An 8,688-nucleotide genomic window follows, 5' to 3' on the forward strand; every position below is an offset into this window, starting at 1 on the left:
TCATCATGCGCATTTTTCGACGGCCCCTCGTTTCCTGTGTTCCCACGTGTCGACCCTTCGGGTGGAGCCCCGACTAATGCTTCGATTTCCTCATCGTCCTGAAATTACCTTTTTACCCCCCAGCCTATTTAAACCCCACTCCTTCTTCTTCTTCCCTCATTTTCTTTTTCCTTGTTTCTTCTTCTTCTCTCACCTTGCTCCAGCTCTCCATTTTTCTTCTCCTCCAATCTTTCATCAATTTGCGTGCGCTTCCCAGTAGTGATCTCTTCGGGTATCTCTCTTCGCTTCCGGCTATCTTTCACAAGCTCACCAACTCTCTCTTCCCCTTGATTGGTATGTTTTCTAGGCCCCCTTTCCTTTGGTTTGAATTGTCTTTTCTATTTATCGTTTTGAAGTAGTTCAATTTTTAGAATCTGTTCATCTCCCGTTTCGATGTCAGACCGCGAATCCGGCGACTTGTCCCCGTTCCGCGGGTGTAGCATCTTCTCCTACTCCTGCCTCCACTGCGGTACCCTCCATTTCCGGTTGCCTTGCCACTCTATTGCCACCCCCCGGTCTTGTAGACCTAATTTAGATGCAATTAGAGCCACCTACGGCGTCGCCTGATGTTAGGTTGGAGCATGTGTCCTCTGTCACCCACTATCCCCATCTAGTTCCCCGCCGTCTGGGTTCTCTTGTTATCACTGTATGCCAAATAGTTGCCGGTCTACGACTTCCCCTCACTCTCCTGGACGTCGAAGTTTGTAACCACTTTAATATTCCCCCTTGCCAAGGCATAGGAAATTTTTGGCGAATAATGTATGCCGCGAACTCTTATAATAGGACACGGGAACCCAAGATCACAAGCCGCGATATCTACTCTCAATACTACCTCAAAACCAGCACCAAAGATGTCAGCATAGGATACCAGTCTTTCTGTGTACGCCCCAAGAAACAATCTTTTCTCCCCCGGCTTACCACTTCAGATAAAGTGTGACACCACTATCCGCTATACGTATCAGGAAACTTTTTGTCCGTGGACATTCCTTCCACCCTAACTCTTAATCACCTACCTTCCGACTTCGTGGTGAGTATCGCAGTTCTTTCCTCATTTCTTGAGGTGTTTTCCATGTAATCCACTAACTCTCGATTGTTCTTATTTGCAGGTTGGCGGCCAGATTCTAAATCCAGGATCTAAGATAGCATCTCTTGTCCTATCTTTGCCCAGCTTCGCGACCTTGGTTCTGCCCAGGCTGATCTCTTAGGCATACATCCCACCACCCCTACTCCCTTATTGCCCACCGCCGGTCTCAACACTTTCCGCGGCTTATCAGGCCCCTTTTTTTGTCGCCCCCCCAAGGAGCGAAAGCCCCGAGCGTCTCCTCCTCCGAAGAAGAGGTCTCGCGCTCATACTTCTCATCTCCCTCCTCACACTCCCCCACCTCCCTTGAATCTCAAGATCCTCACCCCTCCTCCGCTCCCAAAGACGTCCCGTCCTACCGCTCTATCTCCCACTGGGACGATCAGTTCGCCTTTCCTAACTCCCCTCCTAAAGACATGGACGTCCACAAGTAGAAACTATTCGATAGTGATTCTGACGACGATGTGAGGGAGGTTCCCCCCACGGAAATGCAGGCGCCCACTGACCAGCCCCCAGCCAAGAGGCCGCGGACCTCCACCTCTGAAGAGCCTGCCCCTACCACTCAACAGGCTTCCATACCCAAAGATCAAGCCCCTACCTCTGCACCCTCTCACCATGCTGTCTCCTCACCCACACGCGCCGACTGGTAAAGAACCCTTTCGACCTACCGGCTCCCAGAGATCCCTCTTTTGTAATGCCGAGGACTTCTGTCTCATATTCAAGGTGCGTCAACCGTAAGGTGAATACAGCTAACTCCGCTCTGGACAATGCCGCCATGGCCTCCTCCTTGTTCTACAATGCTCATCTGCCCAAGGACATAGGCTACGTGGACGGAGGTTCATTCGACTAGCACCGCACTTCATTGTACACCAACTGGGAAAGGGTACAACTTTCTCTCTCTCTCTCTCTCTCTCTCTCTCTTTTTTCTCTATCTTTTTTAAGTGGAAATTTTATTGATAATGATAACGAGGATTACAAATAATTAGGGAAAGCGTACAACAAGCCTGAAGCCGCAAGTCCTTTTCTCGAATAGCAAATCTTATCCTTCTAAACACAACTTCGTTTTCATCCATAACGCATCGCCCATAACCTTTCAAGTCTCTTGAGAAGCTCAACCGATTGTTGTTCCAAGAAACCGAAAGTGTCAAAACTAAACGGAATGAAACAATGTTGGTTAGCTATACAAGCTTCCTCATGCTTCTATCTTCCCTCGCGCTCTCTTAGGCTGCTTCTCCCACCTCAAAGACTCCATTCCCAAGCCCTACCAGCGGAGAGGCTCCGGTTACATCAACACACGATGTCTCCCCTCGGACCAACCAGATCAATACATCTGGCAGGTCGAAGTGTAGATCTTCCCTCATTCGGATCGTTGAGAAAATTAACGGGGAGCCTTTACACTTTGTACCCCACCCTCGGGAATGCATCACATAAAATATCTCGACATGATCATGTCGGTATTTCCGGAAAATGTGCGAATGTGTCGCATGGTCCCCGAAAGCATCTAGTCTACTTTTTTTTTTTTTTTTTTTTTTTTTTTATTTATTTTTTTATCCATCTTCATCTTCAATCCCAGGTGAGCTTGGACATCTCCTTTATGATCCGCGACCTATTCAGCGCTAAGACTAAGGTGACAGCCTTGGAGCAAGAACTTAGCGGCCCCACTGGCTTGCGAGCTGCCTATGCCGGACTTCAGTCAGATTTGGCAGCTGCTAATTTGGCCAAAGTCCAGGCTCAGGATGAACTTAGGTCCGCAGAATCATCTCATCAGCGATACATGGACACGGTCAACGAGCGCCTGAGTCGTCAAAGAGAAGCGCTCCTCCAACACACTAGCTCGATTTGGATGCCCTCACCCAACAACATCAGAAGACCGTGGACGCCCTCAGTCAAAACCATAAGGATGATACCACCAAGCTGATGGAGCAGCACCAATCGGACATGACGGTTCTTCGTGCCGCTTCAAGGCCCTGGTTGACAAGAGGGTGGCCCGAAAGATCCAAGAAGAACTTGACCGGCTCACCCAGGAAGCCTACCTTCTCCCCGAAAGACCTGCCACACTGGTGATTTAATCCCCTGAGGTTGCCAGGGAAGGAGTCGCGGACCCTGATGTCACTTCCGAGAACCCTGTGATGGGCGAAGCCACCTTCCCCGCGGTAGCCGCTGAGGAGACCCCTGCTGCCACTGCTGAAGGAACCGCTGAGGAAATGATTGTTGATGAATCCACCTAGGGAATGCCCTAGTCCTCTTTTGTACTAAAACCTTGTTATTAACTCGCGATTTGATTCGTCCCCTGCTTATTGATTTTGCTGTGTGATTACGTTTTACATGCATGTTACCCTTTCATCTTTGAGGTTTATCTGCTTGTTTGGTTTGCAAAGTATACCCACATGCACGTTTCAATATCTCTAGTCAGTCCCTTGCCCTCTCCTTATCGCATTCCTACAATTTTCAACCCCGAAGCTTTCCTCCTCCCATTAGGGGCACTTCGGCTCGGTTCTAAGTTGGGCGGTGTGCCCAGTCTAGCGTCAGTGAAAGGCTTATCCACTCTGCTGCCTCTCCCTTTGATAAGCGTTGAAGCCTTCCGGGGCCACTCTCCTTGCCCCACGTGTCTCTTGCATTTCTAACCCACGGAGAGCTCATCCAGCTCCGCGGGCTCGATCATGCCATGACCTGTTGGACCAATTCATCTTGTTCTAGGCTTTCTCTAGCTCTAGTGTCAGCGAAGGGCTCATCCCCTCCACTGCTTTTCCCTTTGATGGGCGTAAAAGCCCAATGGGGCCACTATCATTGCCCCATGTGTCTTTTGCATCTCTAATCTGCGGAGGGCTCATCCCGCTCCATGGACTCACTCATGCCATGACCTGCTGGAACAACTCATCTTGCTCCAGGCTCCCTCTAACTCTAGCATCAGCGTTGAAGCCTTCTGGGGCCACTCTCCTTGCCCCACGTGTCTCTTGCATTTTTGATCCGCGGAGGGCTCATCCCACTCCGCAGGCTTGATCATGCCATGACCTACTGGCACGACTTATCTTGTTCCAGTCTCCCTCTAACTCTGGTGTCACCGAAGGGCTCATCCCCTCCGCTGCTTCTCCCTCTGATGGGCGCAGAAGCCTGATGGGGTCACTCGCATCCCTGTGTCTCCTGCAACTATGATCCGTGGAGGGCTCATCCCGCTCCGTGGACTCAATCATGCCGTGACCCGCTGGAACAATTCATCTTGTTCCAGACTCCTTCTAACTCTGGTGTCTGCGAAGGGCTCATCCCCTCCGCTGCTTCTCCCTCTGATGGGTGCAGAATCTGGATGGGATCACTCGCATTGCCCCATGTGTCTCCTGCATCTATGATCCGCGGAGGGCTCATCCCACTCCTCGGGCTCGATCATGCCGCGACCTGCTGGAACAACTCATCTTGTTCCAGACTCCCTCCAACGCTAATGTCAGCGAATGGCTCATCCCCTCCACTGCTTCTCCCTCTGATGGGCGTAGAAGCCCAATGGGGTCACTCCCATTGCCCCATGTGTCTCTTGCATCTATTATCCAAAGAGGGCTCATTCCACTTCTGCGGGCTCGATCAGGCTCATCCCATCTCTAGTGTCAGCAAAGGGCTCATCCCCTCCACTATCTATCTCTCGGATAAGCGTAGTAGCCTGCTGGGGCACTCTCTTTGCCCCATGTGTCTCTCGTATCTCTAGTCTACGGTTCACATTCTCATTTAGAAATCACACATAACAAACATATTTCTTTTCACAAAAGTGCTGTGGTTTTATATATTTACAAACAGCTTTAGTCCTCTATTCTGGACCTTCCTTACATTGTTTTGTAATTTCAGTACATTCAGTTGTAATTTTTTTTCAATATTCTTACATTCCAAGGCTTTTCTATTAGCTTGCCCTTCATTGTTTGTAGCTTATAGGTTTCGGACCCTCCTACCTCCACCACGGTGTACGACCCCTCCCAGTTTGGACCCAACTTACTGTCCCTTTCTTCCTTCATGCTTGGAGTCACCCGGCGGATCACCAATTCCCCTACCCTGAACTGTCGCGGCCTGACCCGCTTGTTGTATTACCTCTGTAATCTTCTGTGATACGTTTCCAATCAGATGCGAGCTGAATCTCTTTTCTCTTCTGCCAAATTCAAATCCCTTGCCAAGATGCACCAATTCGATCCCTCCTCCATAGCCTTTGTCCTCATAGTAGTGGCCACCATTTCCAAAGGAATCATGGCCTCGACGCCGTATGCTAAGGCAAATGGGGTCTCTTTGGTGGTTGTCCGCAGCATGGTTCTATAAGCCCAAAGAACATGCTTCAACTCGTCGGCCTACGCGCCTTTCTTATCTTCCAATTTTCTTTTCAAATTGTTCAATATCGTTTTGTTGGAAGATTCAACTTGGCCGTTGCCCTCGGGGTTGTAGGGGGCAGAGAACCTTTGTTTCACCTTGTATGCTTGCAGAAATGCCGCCACCTTAGTTCCTGTGAATTGTGTCCCATTGTCTGCAACGATGGCATATGGTAGCCCAAACCGACATATGATGTTCTCCCATAGAAACTTAATCACTTGCGTTTCCTTTACCTGCTGCAATGGTACGACTTCTATCCATTTAGTGAAGTAGTCCGTGGCTGCCAGCATATACCTCCTTTTGCCGCTAGCCATGGGCAATGGTCCTACGATATCCATCGCCCACATGGCAAAAGGCCACGGACTTGAGACATTATGTAGGGGCTCCGCGGGTGTGAATATCAACTGTGAAAATCTCTGAAACTTGTCACACCTTTTAGCAAACTCCACCGCATCCCGTTTCATGTGGGACCAGAAATAGCCTTGTGTTAATAATCGATGCGCCGTCGTCCTCCCACAGTCCCTTTCATGTAATTCTGCAACCACCTCTAAAGATAACCCCGGCCCTAGGCATTTCAACAATGGCCCATTGAAGTTCTTTCGATACAGCTCTCCTTCCACCAGAACATATCTCTGAGACGCCTGTTCCAACCTCCTTTTTTCTTTCTTATCTGTCACCTCCCTTCCCTCTAGAAAATGCTTAATCCACCCCCTTTCTTCTTCTATAACCTGACACACCTCTATCACCTCCTCTGTGCTTGGCCTCTCCAGTCTTTCCACCCGTATTGTTCTTTCCTCTGACCCAGGCATGGCTGCCGCCACGTATGCCAGAGCGTCTGCGTGTCTACTCTCCCCGCGCCCCAAGTGTACAAACTGGAGCTTCGTAAACTTGCTGGCCCTTTGGTGCACTACCTTCAAGTACTTTGCCATTCGCGGACATCGAGCCGCGAACCCACCATTTGCCTGGCATACCACCAGATTTGAATCTGAATACACTGTCAATTCTTTCACTCCCAAGTCTTCAGCCATTCTCATAACGGCCTCATACTCTGCTTCGTTGCTAGATGTCGCGAAATCCTAGTTTCATGGTCAATTCTATTATGTTATTGTCAGGTGTAACCAACACAACCCCTATGCCGCTGCATGCATCTGTGGCAGATCCATCTACAAATACTCTCCACCCATTCTTCTTATCCCAAGGATCTAGTAGATTGTGCTCCACGTCCTTCTCTAATTCCATGACCTTCTCCTCTCCCCACGTCGGGTCCTCAGCGGGGAACTCTACCAGAAACTCTGGAACTGCCTGTGCTTTCTCCGCTGTTCTTATCTGATATTATATCTCATATGAGCTAAGCATCACTGCCCATTTCAACATTCTGCCTGATTTCTCTGTTCTTAATGCTTGTTTAAGAGGCAGGTTTGTCACCACCACCACCGAATGTGACTCAAAGTAGGGCTTTAGTTTCATGGCTGAAAAGATTAAAACAAGGGCATACTTCTCCATTCTGCTGTACTGCGTCTCTGCGCCCAACAATGTCTTGCTTTGAAAATACACTGGCTTCTCCACTCGATTAACTACCCGGACAAGAACCAAATTGATTGCATACTCGGTGGCCCCCAAATACAGATACAACTTCTCCCCCTGCTCTGGTCGCGATAGCAATGGAGCCTTGCCCAAATACCTCTTCAACTCTTGAAACGCCTCCTCACATTCTAACGTCCACAAGAAATCAAGGGTACTTCTCAGTAATCGATACAGCGGCCTACATTTGTCCGATGACTTGGAAATGAATCTATTCAATGCCGCTACCCTTCCGGCCAGCCGCTGCACCTCTGTGACATTCTGCGGTGTTGGCATCTCCATAAACGCTCTTATCTGTTATGGATTAGGCTATATTCCTTAATGAGTAACAATGTAACCCAAGAACTTCCCCGAGGTCACCCCGAATGTGCATTTCTTTGGATTCAACTTCAAATTGTACTTCCGCAGTATTCCGAACATTTCCTTTAACCTCAGACATGCTTTTTTCCACCATGTCATCTATGTATATTTCTATCTCCTTCGGATCTTGCTCTTGAACATTTTCTCCCCCAACCGCTGAAATGTGGCTCCTGTATTTTTTAATCCGAATGTCATCCTTGTATAGCAATATATGCCGCCTTCTACAACAAATGCTATTTTCTCCTGATCTGGCCCATACATTGCGACCTGATTATACCCCATAGACGCATCCATGAACAAAAATATTTTGAATCCTGCTGTCCTATCCACCAATTCATCCACCCACGGCATGGGATAACTATCTTTTGGGCACTCTACATTCACATATGTAAAGTCGACGCACATACGCACCTTGCCGTTCTTTTTTGGTACCGCAACCACATTGGACAACCAATCTGTGAACTCCACTTCTCGTATTATTCCGGCTCCTTTCAACATCGCAACCTCCTCGCGAATGCCCTCCGCATACTTCGGTCTAATGCTCCACATCTATTGCCTCACCGGTTTAGCATCCTCTTTCATGTGTAGTCGATGACACGCGAACTCCGGGTCTAACCCCCGTAACCTCCTCAATTGATCGACCATGCAAACACGCCCTTGTTTTATGACAAGAATTGTATTAACTTACTTTTCCATTCCTCCAACAAGTTGGATCCTACTGCGGTAAAATTCTCATCCTCCCCTCCAATGTTCACTACTTCAATCTCATCCAGTGTCTTCGGACCTGCAGTTGCCTCCGCCTTCTCCTCTACCGAGGCGCACTGTAATTGCTATGCCTGCCTCTTCCTCGGGTTCGGATTCTCTTCATCCAGTCTTCAGATCAACTGTTTCACTGTACCCCTGTGACTGTTTTTGGCCGTGACTTGATCTTCGCAAACTTCATACATACCCGTTAGGGTGGGAAATCGTATCACTTGATAATATGCTGACGGGACAGCCTTCATCTCATGAATCCACCGCCTCCCTAAGATTGCGTTGTACTGAGAAGCCGAATCTACCACCATAAACCGCGCAATACAGGCACTGGACCTGTGGTTATAGGCAGCAAGAGTTCTCACATAGGTTTTGTCATGCTCCCATTGAACCCGTATAAATTAGTCCGCGGAGGCCTCAACTACCTATGATCAATTCCCATTTCTTCCAAAGCTCCTTTAAACAACAAGCCCATTGCATTGCGGCAATCTATCAACACCCTCTTCACCAGGTAGTTGCCCATTGCTACTGTGATGACC

This window comes from Coptis chinensis, chromosome 9 (assembly GCF_015680905.1).
Source record: "Coptis chinensis isolate HL-2020 chromosome 9, ASM1568090v1, whole genome shotgun sequence".
In the NCBI taxonomy this organism is placed as follows: domain Eukaryota; kingdom Viridiplantae; phylum Streptophyta; class Magnoliopsida; order Ranunculales; family Ranunculaceae; genus Coptis; species Coptis chinensis.